Source organism: Rattus norvegicus, chromosome 8 (assembly GCF_021556685.1).
Source record: "Rattus norvegicus strain SHRSP/BbbUtx chromosome 8, alternate assembly SHRSP_T2T, whole genome shotgun sequence".
NCBI classification, from domain to species: Eukaryota; Metazoa; Chordata; class Mammalia; order Rodentia; family Muridae; genus Rattus; species Rattus norvegicus.
This window is the reverse complement of record NC_141541.1, coordinates 78,645,854-78,660,607: the sequence shown is the minus strand read 5'-3', so window position 1 is coordinate 78,660,607 and position 14,754 is coordinate 78,645,854. Positions and strand designations below refer to the sequence as shown.

Here is a 14,754-nt window from a genome sequence, read left to right as displayed (position 1 = left end):
CAGAGAAACCCTGCCTCAAAACGAAACATATAACGGTGAGATTATTACTATACAAAAACTAAGTACTAAAGAAGGCTGAGGGCACAACTCAGTGGTTGAGCATGTGTTTAGCATGTAGGAGGTCCTAGATTTGGTTCTCGGGATTGGAGGCGGGGCAGGGATATATACATGTCCAATCACTTTGGCAAGTGCTTTTTATTTTGTGAAAATATTCTGTTACTTTTCAGAAGTGAACATTTCCTCCTTATCTTTTTGGGATTAAACATAAACCACCCTTTCTTCCTTAAGCTAGCGCAGGCTGTCAGAAACCTGCTCGGAGTCCTGCACACAGTAGCACGTCAACGTCAGGACAAGTCACACTAGCTGCAGCTCAGGAGGACAAGTCACCCTAGCTGCAGCTCAGGCAAGGCCTTGCATCTGCCTGGCATTTTCTCACTGCCAAGTAGGGGGCGTGATTGTTGCCCACAGCTCATTCCAGCTCAGGTGTCCCTTACTGGCTTCAAACTCACTGTGGAGCCCGGATGGCCTTCAATTTCTGAACCTCCTGCCTCCACTTCCCCAGTGCTTGGATTGTCCATGTGCCCCACCCCGTACTCCCAAACCGTTTTTGTGCAGTGTTGAGGATCCTTTCCCAAAGCAGGTATATGAGCTGGGAGTACAGAACAGTGGCAGAACACTGCTAATCTATGACGTCCTGTCTCTCCCTCCCCCAAAAGTAGGTTAAACAGGCATTGATGCCTGCTGTACTAGTACTAGCTACACTCGTACCGAGGGAGTGAGCACTGGAGGCTCCGCTTGGGTTGCTACGGGTGGTGGTGGGACTTGAGACTCTCTATCAGGGTTTTACGTTCAGTGAGAATCCGGCTCGGAGACTGTGATAAAAGCACTCAGCCAACTCTGCTACGCCCCAGCCTCCGCTCTGAGATTCCTTTATATTTTTATTTTAATTTGTATTTTGTTTTATGTGTATAAGCGTTTCCTCTGCAGGTATGTCTGTGTACCACTTACACAGAGTGTAAGAAGAGAGCCTCAGATCTCCTGGAACCGAAGCTACGGACAGTTGTAAACCATCCTGTGAGAACTGGGAAGGGAAGGTAGGAGCTCAGGAATGGCGGCCAGCGCTCTTCACCACTCAGCCATCTCTCCAGGCCCTGCTCCGAGCTTCTTCAGAGTTTAAACTCTGCTCAAACGTAAAGCTTTACTTGTCTATTTGGGTCATGTTTATCATCAGGTGCTCAAATGAAAAAGGAAGAAGAAAGGAAGGAAAGAAAAGAGGAAAAAAAAAACCCCAGAGAACTATGTATTTCCCTTAATATGCAAATAATTTTCACTTCCTCTGGAAAACTGCACAGTAGAATAAGTCGTGAGGCCGGCCTAAACCGACCTACATTTCAATTCAAAAATCATGAAATCAGGGCTGGTGAGACGGTTCAGCCTGACAACAAGTGTTCAATCCCCGAAGCCTACATAAAGCCTACTCATCTGCACCGACTTGTCCTCTGACCTCTTGTGTCAAGGCACGACCCTGCCCCGCCCATCACGTACAAACAATAAAATAAAATATTCTTTTAAACTCCAAGCTCTCTTTCAGTGGTAACTGTTGATCTGTGATTTTTTTTTAAATGATGTGTGTGTGAGTGTGAACGTTTGAGGAACCCAGAGCTGAAGTTAAAAGTTGTCGTGAGCTACCCAACCTGGGTGCTGGGAACTGGACTTGAGTCCTCTGGAAAATGTTTGCCTCCTGAGACATCTCTCCAGCCCCACCTTTTGATTATTAAGTAATGTCCTGAGCCTATGTGACTCCCACACATGGATTTACATTTCAAGGGGCCCAATACTGTTTTTGGTCTACGTTTATAGTGAGGCTTTAACGGGATGGAGGTGATGAATTGCTCTCCGGAGAATCCTTCCTCTGTCAGTAAAAGAGAACAGGAGAGGAACCAACAAACACACCCAGGAGAGCCTACCTCAATGGCCATGATCCCGCCCCGCCCACATCCCCATAAAGAGTTAAAGTAGAACCACCATCTGGGAAACAGGCTTGGAGTGAACAGCTACCTACCCTGAAGGAACTGGATGCTGGGCATGGCTTACTGAGCAGAGTCTCGGCAGGAAGAGAGAATTAAAGTGAAACTGGCCTCCTTGGCAGGAAGGCATCTGTCTGTCCCCTATCACCGAGTGCAAACCACACCTGAGTCTGGTCATCCACCCACAGTGTCCCATGACTATGCCTCCCACACGCCCCATCCTACGACCAGTGTAGCTCAGGGTCACAGGAAGAACTGGTGCCTGTTTGCTTACATTTGACATTGGGATGAGGTGGCAGGGATAGAACTCAGGACAGAATGTGCTCTCCCACTAAGCTACACCTCCAGGCCATACACTTATTTTTAAAAAGACATTTTACAAAGTTCTAAAAAAAAAAAAACAAAACAACCTAGCCTTAAATGTCTCCTTCTGGGCCGACACAGAATAAACATCATATAAAAATTTGCATTTATTTACTTTAAACACTGAGCTGCTGAGTAGAGAACTCCAGAGGCCAAGAAGGGAGAGACAAGAAGGAACAATCTACATCATTCTAGGAGCAACTGCCCGACTAGGAGCAGAGCAATGCGGAGCTGTCTGTCTCTTCATGGGTGGAGATGGTGAGGCAAACTGACGTCCAGTGTGTATGTGCGGAGGCGGGGAGGGGAGCCTCGGCATCAAGGAAAGACCAGGTCAGCTCTCATTTCTGCACACATCTCTGGCAAAGTTGAGACTCCCTGTCAATAGAGGGGCAAGGCTCCCATCTCTCTAAGGAGACAGGCTAGGTAGCTGGAGTTGGCTGGTGCTAGAGGTGACAGAATTAATTCCCATGCCCACATCCCCACCACTGCGGAAAGCCTGGTGACTTGGGTGTTAGGCATGGAGGGTGAGAAAACCTGCGGCCCTGAATGTTGGCTGGCACTCAAAAGGCCTTGCAGAATTTGGCCTTTGCCCAGTTGGTGGTAGCAGGTGTGAGCAAAAGGTCTACTGTCATCCCCTGTGACGGGAAGTGGCCTTCTGCTTAGGTCTGTCCACAGACTGGCCAAATTCTGCAAGGCTTAAGTCCCAGGCATGTGAAAACCTAAGGACTGGGGTAAGAGAAGGGGATATATATATATATATATATATATATATATATATATATATATATATATATATGTGTGTGTGTGTGTGTGTGTGTGTGTGTGTGTGTGTGTGTGTGTGTGTGTGTGTGTATGTATATACTCAAAAGAATGAAGCTAAGGCAGGGTTGGTTTATCATTCAAAATCAGAGTTCAGCTTGGGTTCAACCCATCAAGAAAACCACAGCCCTGCCATCCAGACAGGCATTCAAAATAGAACTTGAGTCAAAGGGTTCCTTACATATGCAGTAAATACGTGGAAATAGTTAGCAAGACGTCAGAGCTAACATTTCCTTCATGCTCAGCCCGGCTCTGAGTTCTCTGCTCTATGGGAAGCACGGCTTGGAAGTTAGGAATACAGCTTCCCCTTGAAGTCTGCATTCTAGCCCATGAGACTCCTAGCTAGGTCTGACTCGGCCCCTCCACCTCCCTTAACCAGCACTAGGGTGAGGTCTCTCCTTCTGGTCCATCTAGCATAGGATCAGCGAGGTCAATGACTGAGTGTCTCAGCTAGGACACGGAATGCAGCCGAAGCTGGAGGGCCCTAGAATCTTATTAAATGTTTCAGACACCCACGTAGCAATCTGACCTGCACACAGTTGGAAGAAAAAATGGACCCGAGACTCAGAGTTATAAGCATTTGGGGTCACTCCAAACCCAAAGAGATTTTGACATCTGTTCAAAGAAGCCACAGGAACTTGGTAAAGGGCACTCAAGGGCCTTTGTGAGTCAAAGCAGAGAGGAAAAAAGCCCACCCAAACTTTCCCACAGCACGTTAGTGTTCCTTCTAACTGGAGGGCATCATATGACTGGGACATGGTGACCGCCAGCTGTCGAACGCTGAGCAGGCCACTTCCTGCACAGCCACTGCCTTTTTTAAATTCCCTCTTAAGGTCTTTAAGAGCAAGCCACAGCTATTCTCACTTCCCAGAAGCCTCTGCTGCTCACAGCGTAAGCGCAGTTCCCAATGGAGAGGGTGGACTGGTATTTCAAACATCCAAACGTGGATTAATAATTTACCAATGACTCTAAACAAATACTGTCCACATCGGGGGAAATTACTCCCTCTTTGGAGCAAGAAGTTAGTCCAATTACCTCCATACGTTCGGAAATAAAGTGCAAACAAAATACCTTCTCACAACTCAATATTTATTAATGCCGATGGTTCAAGGATTTCTTTTTCTTTTCTTTTTTGAGAATTAATCATTCCCAGCTGCCGTCTGCTTCAGCCGAGAGTTCATGGCATTCTTCATGTGGTGTTCTGTACTCTTTGCCCAGATAAATTAATACATATTCCAAAGTCTGGGGCCACGATCAATGAAAACCACAGCGAATTCCTAAGCAGTAATAGATATTCCACGCGGCTCGAAATGATCGGAGGAGAATTTTCTTAAGGGTAAGAATCAAAGTGCTGTAACTGAAGATCTTAGAAGTCAAACCAGGCAGGCTTTCTGGGGTACCTAATGTTCAAGTCAAGGATCATTTAAGGTAAACAGCTCCTAGTCCTCCCTCGCCATGGCTCTAATACAGATTCTAGGCGTAGAATAAACTTGGTGTTAGGTCCATGCTGTCGAGTTAAACGGACAGCGCAGTGCAAACAGTGGCAGAGGTTCATATAGGATAATTACACATAAAATTAAACCCTCTCAAAGAGTCCTGAGGATTGCTTCCAGCCCTCTGCCTAAATCAACCCATAGGCTCACGGTGCAAGGGATAAGTGAAAAAGTGTCAGGCCTCGAACTTGTAATCGGTCTACCTTGGGCTCCTCAGCACTGGGGTTAGAGGTAGTAGCCACGTGGAAAATGCCCTTTTAGTCACCAGCACCTTTCTTCTCAACCTCTGATTAAGACGGAAGGATGGATTTATTTTACTTGTGTGTGCCCGTGTGTGTGAGTACCCTCAGAGGCCAGAAGCTGGAGTTACAGGTGAGCCACCCAGCATGGGTGCTGAGTTCAGAACTCAGGTCCTCTATAAAGGCAACACGAGCGCTCTCACACTACATTATGAGTATTGATCCTGAACCTGTGATTCCCCCTGCCACAGCACCTCGGTTACCTAGCGTGCCACCGTGTCCAGTCCAAACCGTTGTCTTAATGCAATTATATAGAGGTATCCCTTTCCCACCTCAGACAACAGTGAGCTCAAGAGAAACGAGCCCAAATCATCGATACGTCATGTCCCTTCCACAGTCTAAACTTAGTCAGCTTACTTCTGGCGCATCTGCACAAGGCACCCGCCTGCAGCCGCTCCACATCTGAGGCTGCGCGGCCAGCCTGTGGCACGAGACACGGGATCTGCCTCAGACTGCTCTTCTCTATACCTCGAGGAGTTTTCACTCTGCAGTCCTGTAATTTCTCAGCTCCATCTCACTCCAGCTCTTTATTTTTATTGCAGGGTAGGGATGACATAAAAGGAAGCAAGAAGGCTCGTTTTAAAATAAGGATAAGGTAAGGCTAATTCAAGGCGAATGCAGCCCAAAGCTCTCTTTTGTTAGCCCGGAATGTAGGCACTAGATAAGAACTGACACACAAGTAGAAATTAAGCAAAGAGCAAAAGGTACCCTGTAATTTTGCAGAGCGTTTGCTCCCACCCATTTATCTTTTGGGACCTTCAAGCCCTAGGATAGAGTGAACACACAAAGCTCTGGGTTCGATCCCCCAGAGCCATTTAAACTGAGTGTCAACAAAAACTGAGAATGGAAACAGATAAAGTAGACAGACAGACAGACAGCATTTCTTTTTTTTTTTAAAGATTTATTTATTTTATTTATATGAGTACACTGTCTCTGTCTTCTGACACACCAGAAGAGGGCATCAGATCTCATTACTGATGGTTGTAAACCACCATGTGGTTGCTGGGATTTGAACTCAGGACCTTTGGAAGAGCAGTCAGGTGCTCTTAACCGCTGAGCCATCTCTCCAGCCCACAGACAGCATTTCTGATTGGCCTGTGAGGAACTGTGTTCTCAGAGAGGTTAACTCAGCTTGCAAAGACATAGGTCAGGGGGAATTCAAATTGCTGCCACATCCCTTGTGAGGTAAAGGTGTGTGACCAGATTAATATGTCCAACAATGAATTCTAGGCTCTCTATAGCACTCACAAACACACCGACTCTCTCAGGATTAAAAGTGAACCCAAGCCACAACCTGCAATTAGAGAAGAAGGTAGTAAAACGCAGGGGCCCAAGACTTCACTACTAGGGGGCCGCAGGAGGGCACATGCACACCGATGCACACGGATTAACCTGAACAGCAGCAACAGCCTCATGACGACATGGAGCATCCGCCTGTAAATCCACAGAATGGCCATCGCCCAGTTGAACGCCAATTGTCCCCAAGACTGAGGTCAGAACTTTGTGCTACCGTAGAACAGGCAAGGACTTGGAAATTCATTGTGCTCGCTTTCTGTTAGTTGGCGCTAATTTTGCTGCTACAACCAGCCCCGTAGTGTTTTGTCATTTTCTGAAGTCCTGAGGGATCACACCCTAAGGTCTTACACATGCTAGCAAGCTCTGCATACCAAGCTGCACCCTCAATCCTCTATGTGATTATTTATTTTGTGTGCAGGTGCAGTGGTCATGTGCATGTGGAGGTCGGAGGACAACCCCAGGTTTTTTGTTTTTGTTTTTGTTTTTGTTTTTTTTTAATTAGCCCATTTATTGTAGACCAGGCAATTCTCAAACAGTAGGCTTCTACTGGTCCTTTAGTTCCTTCAGTCTTCTGATGGCAGACTTCACTGTGACTGCAGAAGTGGTATTGTAGGACCAGGCCCGCCGGCCACTGTTTTCATGCAGGAACCACAGTGCCAGATACCAACGGCTCGTCTCTTCATCTTGGTCTTGCCACAGAAGGAGCAAGTGTACTTGGCGTGCTGGCTGATTTCAATTTTCTTCACCATTTTCTGGAGGGAGGCACCATAGCGGGTCCCATATTTCTCGACGATCCCGACCTTCTTGGTACGTTTGGCCATGTCGCCGGAACCGAAGCCCAAGCCCGAAGAGGAAGCCAACCCCAGGTTTTATCCACCTTATTTTCTGAAACCCGGTGTCTCATTTGGCTAGACCAGCTGGACAGTGAGCCTCAGGGGCCCACCTGCCCCTGCCTCCCCAGTGCTGGGGTGACAAGTATGCACCACCACAGCTGGCTTTTTTCATGGATTCAAGGGAACAGAATTCAAGACTCATGTTTGCAAGGCAAGCACTGTTGACAGTTATATCTCAGCCTTATATTGGGTCTTAAGTGGGTGTCTCTATTGTATAAAGAAGATAAACAGTTTCTCTGTCTTCCCATAATCCTCAGAGAGAAGGGTGGAGGTAAACACAGCAGGAGGTGGGTTTTGAGTTTGGCTTTCCTTTCTCTGAGGCCTTGGAGGGTCCACCATCTGCGATGGTCTTACAAGGAACCTTCTGGAGCGCAACCTACGGACACTTCACCAAGCAGGGCCACTTTTTTAAAAACTCTGAAATCTTGTACCCCGATTCCATGTACTGTTTTCAAGCTTCTCCTTTAACAATCCTACCTCATTTCTACTACATTCTACATGAAGTTGCCCATCTCCTACACCACTGTGAGAATGCCTCCTAGTCACCTCAGGCTGACCACACAGTTGGCCCTTTTCCCATTGATGGAGGGGTTCTCTCCTCTGAGGAAACTGATTTTCCACTTCCTTCCAGTTCTCTCCTCCTGCCTTTCCCTCAGCTTCTAGTTTTTCTTCCCACCCCTACTCCCATTCCTGTGTTTACACTGCAAAGAGTACTTAGTGGATTCCTCTCAAGTTTCTATAGTTAGGTAAACACTTCGGGAGCAGTGAGCCCTCCTAGACATAGACCCCAGTAAGAGGGAAGTGTATGACAGGCCAGCAACTTCCTGACTGAATGACCAATTACCCTCATCAGGAAACTCTGTGGTGGAGGATGTGTTAAAAAAAATTGCTGGGGGAGAGGGGTTGGCGGTGGCCAGAGAGATGGTTCAGCAGTTAAGTGTATGACTGACTGCTCTTGAAAAGAACCTGAATTCCAGCATCCAACCACCTGGGACACCAGCTCCTAGAGATCCAATATCCTTTTCTGACCTCCTAAGGTACCTTGTGTCTGTCAGTCAGTCAGTCAGTCAGTCAGTCAGTCAGTCAGTCTGTCTGTCTGTCTCTCTCTCTCTCTCTCACACACACACACACACACATCTAATTCTCAAATTATTTTTAGTTATCTAGGATTGCCCTCAGTAATTCCAAAATATGCCTTATTTACATAATTCCTTACCCTGTTCTGCCCTCAGCAGACATGTGAACAGGCAAAACTCTTCTAGAAGCCAATCATGTAGTTCAATGTAGCTGGCAGCCATGCATGCATGACTTCACTTGACAGGAATAGAAGTCCAGGTGTTTGGTGATAGCTGGTGACATCCAAGATACAGCAGAAGTGTGGGGCCATATCATAAGTCAGGACAGAAGGCTGATATCTGCTAGGATTCTGGTTTTTTTGTTTTTTGTTTTTTGTTTTTTGTTTTTTGTTTTTTTTTTTTTGGTTCTTTTTTTCGGAGCTGGGGACCGAACCCAGGGCCTTGCGCTTCCTAGGTAAGCGCTCTACCACTGAGCTAAATCCCCAGCCCCTAGGATTCTGTTTTTTAGTCAATATTCTTACATTTCAAAGTGTAACCAACCAGCTAAATTAAATCTATCCTATATACAAAGCAACTGATGCCGAGGACTGTCTATTGTAGCTGGGATTTCTGTGTGTGCTACACGCATGTGAACACGTGGACGTGCATACATGCAGAAGCCAGAATAGGATGACGAGTGTCTTTCTCTATTGCTCTTCTGCTGTGTCCATTTGAGAAAGGGTCTCACTGGCCTCACTGTCTAAGCCAGGCTAGCTGGCCAGTGAACTCTCAGGACCTGCCTGTCTCTGTAGGTGGGTACCTGGGCCTGACTTTCTATGTGTCAGGGATTTGAACGCTGGTCCTATGCTTACAGAACAAGTCCTCTTATTCACTGAACCATCTCCCCAGCCTTGGAGTCTCATTTTATACTTGGGGTTTTTCTTAATTTGAACATCTAATTAGTTTATTAACGCAGCAAAATAAGTGAGTATGTCAGTATGCCAAGTCCTAGGGAAAAGACCGTCAGGAGATGGAGTTTCTGCCTTCCTACAGACCCCGGGAACAGGAGAGCAGAGCCTGCTTCCTATTGGAGCGGCTTGCTCATGATTATGACTGACAACACAGTCTCAGATTGGAGGAATAGATCTCCACTCACATCAGCAGAATCTTGCCCTTCAAAGACTCAACAATTCAGATGCCTCCTGGGGTGCAAACAGGAAAATGCTACTGAATGGCTCATAGCTACCCCCTTCCCCAACAGCACTTCTCCAATTGGTGACAATGTGGCAGAAATGGCTATTGGCTCAAAGTAGAATCTGATGGCAGTAATCAAACTGTTGCTGGTTTTACTTGGCGAATGCGTCAGCAGCCTCTCCCATCACACAGGCAGCAGTGTGGTTCAAAACCAGTAGAGAAGGCGGGGGTCATAGCTTCATTGGTAGAATGCTTGTCTAGCAGTCTCAAAGTCCGGGATTTGATCCCCAGAACCATATAAAATGGGTAGGGTGGCTCATGCCTACAATTCTAGCACTGAAGAGGCAAAAGAATTAAAAACAAAAAACCCCAAAATAACAAAAAACAAAACAAAACAAAAACCTCAAGGTCATTCTCAAGTACATGGAGAGACAGAGGCTACCTTGTCTACAAAGAAAAGATACAGAAAACAACTGAGAGAAGGCACCCCCCAATCCTTTTAAACTGACCAATGAGTGTGTGTGTGTGTGTGTGTGTGTGTGTGTGTGCTTGAGTACCTGTGCACGTGTTTATGCATGCGTGTGGTAAGATGTGTGTGTGAGGATGTGGACATGTGTATCGTGTGGGTGGAGGTCAGAGGACAGCTTTGTGGAGATGGTGCTTTTCTACTTTTACTTGGGGAGTGACCTTAAACAGGTGACAGGCGTGCATAGCAAAAGCTTTTACCCACCGAGCCATCTCCACAGCTGGAAACTCAAATCTTTCTACTATAATTATTTGCTTTCCAGATTAGCATAACAGCCTCAACATTTTGCTCCACCCACCTGTGCATGCATCATCTACAAGCCACACTTTCCCCGAAGCCTTGAAGGAAATTACCAAGCAGACAGGAGAAACCCATTTGCAAAATACATCTACAAACCCTAGCAGAAAGTAGTACTGGGAAAGTGTCAACAAATACATTAGTAGGAATAGCTGAGTCTTTCATAATTTTTGATTAAAAAGTTAGTACAAAGACTGTGTTAGGCTGGGAGTGTAGTAGCTCAGTGGTAGGGTGCTTGCCTTGCATGCTGTATGCTGAGTTTGATTTCCAACACTGAAGGGAAAATAAAAAGGACCATATTAGAGAGATAGGTGTACCAGAATAGGTATTCGTAGCTTAATTTCTGTTGCTGGGATAAAACATCCTGATCAAAGCAACTTAGGAGAGGAAAGGGTTTATTTGGCTTATATTCCAGGTTACCGTTCCTCATTTTGAGGAAGTCAAGGCAGAAACTCAAGCAGTGCAGACCAGAGATACAAATGCACTCATCCTGCCTGCTTTTTGCTTCAAGCTTTCCCCTGCCTTACATAGTTCCTGCACCCTCTGTCTAGGGGATGGTGCCACCCACTATGGGCTGGGTCTTCCCACAGCAACTAATAATCAAACCAATACCCCCAAACATGCCAACAGGCCAACCTAATCCAGGCAATCTCTCATTTGGGCTGTCCTCCTAGGGGATTCTAGGTTGTTACCAAGTCGACAGTTAAAACTAATCACACATTGTCAAACTATACATGAGAAAAACAAGAACATTTTAGTAGAAGGTAGGACTACTGGGGAAAAATTTTTTTCTCATCTCTTGTAGAGTCCACAACTTTTTTTTTGATAAATAAACGAAGTATAAATTAGATGGTAAAATTAAATAGAATAAGCTTTGATACAGGTTGGTAGATGTGTGGGAGTGTTTTCCCAGTAAAAGGTGGACTATCATCAAATAATTTGTTAAAATTACTTAAAGCTACACTCAAGCACTTCTCTGGCAAGCGCACACAGGGACCTGCCAGACACTGTCAGAATTTGAGACTTGAGGGATTTTGAAAGCAGCTGGTGACCACATCAGGACAGCATGGTTTTTACATCAATAAATCTATGTCCAATATGAAGAATAATAAAAACCGGACTTGGTCCTACATCAAGGGCGGCTTTGCACCTTCATCTCCTGCATTTGCCACATGATGCTCTTGGCTGAAAAAAAAAAAAAAAAAAAAAAACAAGAGAGACCTGGCTGGGCTATCCTCTCATCTCTTTGAAGTCTGATACCTGCTTTTTCTAGTTACTTAGACACTAGGATGGACTCACTTTTGAAGCTCAATGGACCTTATGTCCCCGACACTGGTTGCTATTAGACGGCTGAGCCTTTATTAACCAATTAGCTTTGGTATGAAGGATGAGGTGGGCTCTTCTGCACAGAAGCCAATCCCCCAGGACATGGGAAAGGACCCAACCTGTGTGGAGGAGGGATAGTGTAGCCCAGCTTAGGAGTGCTGGCTGCACTTGGTGTAAGGTTCTCTCAGATGACACAAAAGAAAAGATAAGAAAGTGGAAGGGGAATTCATCTGTGACCAGGATCCTTGGTCTGGATACAATCAAGATATGTTGTATACATACAGGGAAGTGTGAAAGAATAGGAGAGTCCCCAGCAGGTCCTATAGGCCATCTTCTCCCTATTATATACCCAATAAATACAAAGGCTTAAAGATTTTTCTTTCTGGATTAAACAAAACAATGGATGGCCAAAGTGGTTCAGCAAGTAAAGAGACAGACCACGGAGCCTGATGACCACGGAGCCTGATGACCACGGAGCCTGATGACCATGGAGCCTGATGACCATGGGGCCTGATGACCACGGAGCCTGATGACCATGGGGCCTGATGACCTGAGTTTAACCCTTGGGATCCACACAGTGGAAGGAAAAGGATGGCTCTCACAAACTGTCCTCTGACCTCCACGATGCACTGTGGCACACACCCCGACCCCTTCCATCCATTTAAACAAACAAACAGAAAACCTTGGAACAGAAAGGGGGATTTTCACCTATAAACCTAGCACTCAAGAGACTGAGAGAGAACCAAAAATTCAAAACCAGTCTTAAGACCTTATTGCTATAAACAAAAACAAAAACAAACGCCACAAACCCCATCTGTTTAATGTCTGTTTGCCCCTATTATGCCTTAGGACCTCAAAATGCCACGGTGTCTTTTATTTTTAGATGTATGGTTTTCTATAAGTAGGGCTTGACTTTAGTTGTGGGACCATATGAGAACTCTCCGGTAATTCAACAGCAGACCCTCTAAACCCCTAGTCTGAAAATGAGTCTGTGCTTATGCAATTTCTCTTTCCACTTATTAAGGGGCTCATAGTTCCTTGGCTTATTGTTTCCAAGTCAGGTCTTGTTATGGTGTCTCACGTTGGCTTCTAAATTAAGGTCTTCCCGCCTCAGCTTCCCGTGAGCTAGGGTTATAGGCATACATCACTTTAACCAGTTCAGAGTGTTTAGTTTGAATGCAATGACACCTTATTTCATCCGTGCCTTAAAACAATAACAGTCCTCTGATCCATGGGTTTGGCTGTTGTTTTGAGGCCAGGTCTCACTCTGTAGACCAGAATGGCCTGGAACTCACAGAGATCTGCTTGCTTCTGCTTCCCGAGTGTGGGGATTAAAGACACGCGCCATTTTGCTCACACGAATACAGTGGATACTTACATTTCACAGGTATGAAAACAGAGGGAGCTGCCCAAGACAAATAAAAGTCAATCCTACAGCCGATCCTACAAGCTTTTAGAGAATAATTCTATCCTCTAGCTAAGTCAAGTCCACTACAGATCTGAGAACAACACACAGAGGAATTACAAAGAAATTGGCTTTGCTCAGCAAAGGAGGCAGTTATCCAGTCTATCAACAATGGACCAGACCATGATTTCTGTAAGGATGAACTTTTTTTTTTTTTTTCGGAGCTGGGGATCGAGAACTTTTTTTTTTTTTATCATGTGAAACCCATGTTCTGGTGTTTCATGTTTGGCAGAGACCAGGCCCACCAGACTTAAGAGAATGTTCACACTGGACCATGCTCCAAGTACCATGCCCATAAAGCTGTTACAGGACTATGTAAAACCCAAGCTTAGAACAAACATTCCCCTGGGTAATGTGGTAAATGGCTTAAACACACCCCCTGCCTCTCTTCACGATGTTAGAGGAAGCTGTCTTTTTTCCTTCCTCCTTCTCCCTCCAAGGAGAAATGTCACCCAAGAGTATAAATTAATCAAACTAAATCCTTCTGCAGGGATTGAGCTTGGTGGTATAGGCAGAACGGGCTACTGGGTAACTGCATCTGATCCTTAGCAAGAGCTGCGTGTGCAATGAGTAAGTAGAATGGAACTTTAGAGATGGGGGAGACTGCAGAAGCCTGGTAGCTGCTTCCATTTAGAACTGCCCTCTGCTTTCATTAACAGGGGAGTTTTATAATAGCCACGTAAACTAGGTCAGTGCTGAAAGTTTCCTTTTGCTTCAGAGAGGAGATGGAATGGATTCCACAGAACACGGTGGTACATTCCTGACTCCCCGGTCCATGCTGGGCAGAGCAAACTCTTTTGAATTTTCCGACCAGTTACCAGGGTTGGCAATTGTGCTTAACGGAAGTCTCCAAACGGCCCGTTGTGTGCAGTTATGGAAGGGGAAATAGGAGCTCCTGCAGGTAGGGAGGGCCAAAGGTCTGTAACCTGCCATGAGCAAGAGCAGCGAGGTCTCTGAGCCTTTGGGTAAAGTTATGATGCAACGGGAAAAGAGTTTAATGGGTGAAACCACAAGATCTCATCAATATTTAAAGACAGACACTTTAAGCTGTGAGGTCGGCACTCACTCCATAAGGAAACTATCTAGGATGTCTTATCTATCCTGAACTAGTCCTATGAGGTACTAAACAGCTGCGATCTCATCTTCCTCCAACACAGAAACCCTTCCCAGGTAGTCTTCAGTGGTCCCGCTCACACTTTGGAACGATAACACTTGTGGGTGGGTTTTCTGTATAACCTAAAGATGTCTCACCATGCCTGGGCCTCTAACCATATGTTTAAAATACAAGATAACTAGGTAACTTAAGGTAGGATTTCCTTCAGGTAACTCCTCCACATCAGAGTGGTCTAGGTGCCTGCCAATCACCCTCTTCTAGGCCAACCTCACTCTAAGAGCCACAAAAGAGCAATTCTTGGACCCCAGGCTTCCCTTCCCAGACCTTCTCTCTATTTTTAATTTCCCATCAACCATTTGCCTCTTTCTGTCAGTATTTCCCTTCTCACAGTCAACCTTCAGATTCGTCTTTCTAAAGACCCTCAACTAGAGAAGGTTGAGAATTAACTATACACAGAACAAAATGTGAGTATGCATGACAGAATTTAATGGGGTAACAGATATAGCTCAGGTGGAACGGTCCCTGCTAACATGTATGAAGCCCTGGATTTGATCCCCCAGCACCACATAAACCAGGCAGGGTTGTGT

General features: G+C 45.7%; 1 protein-coding gene and 1 pseudogene across 2 annotated transcripts in view; both read right to left on the bottom strand.

The window, feature by feature from the left end:
- The window catches only part of Myo1e (myosin IE), a 193,415-nt gene that overhangs the window by 153,924 nt on the left and 24,737 nt on the right, over positions 1-14,754 (bottom strand).
- LOC148004231 (large ribosomal subunit protein eL43 pseudogene) lies at positions 6,743-7,154 on the bottom strand (annotated as a pseudogene).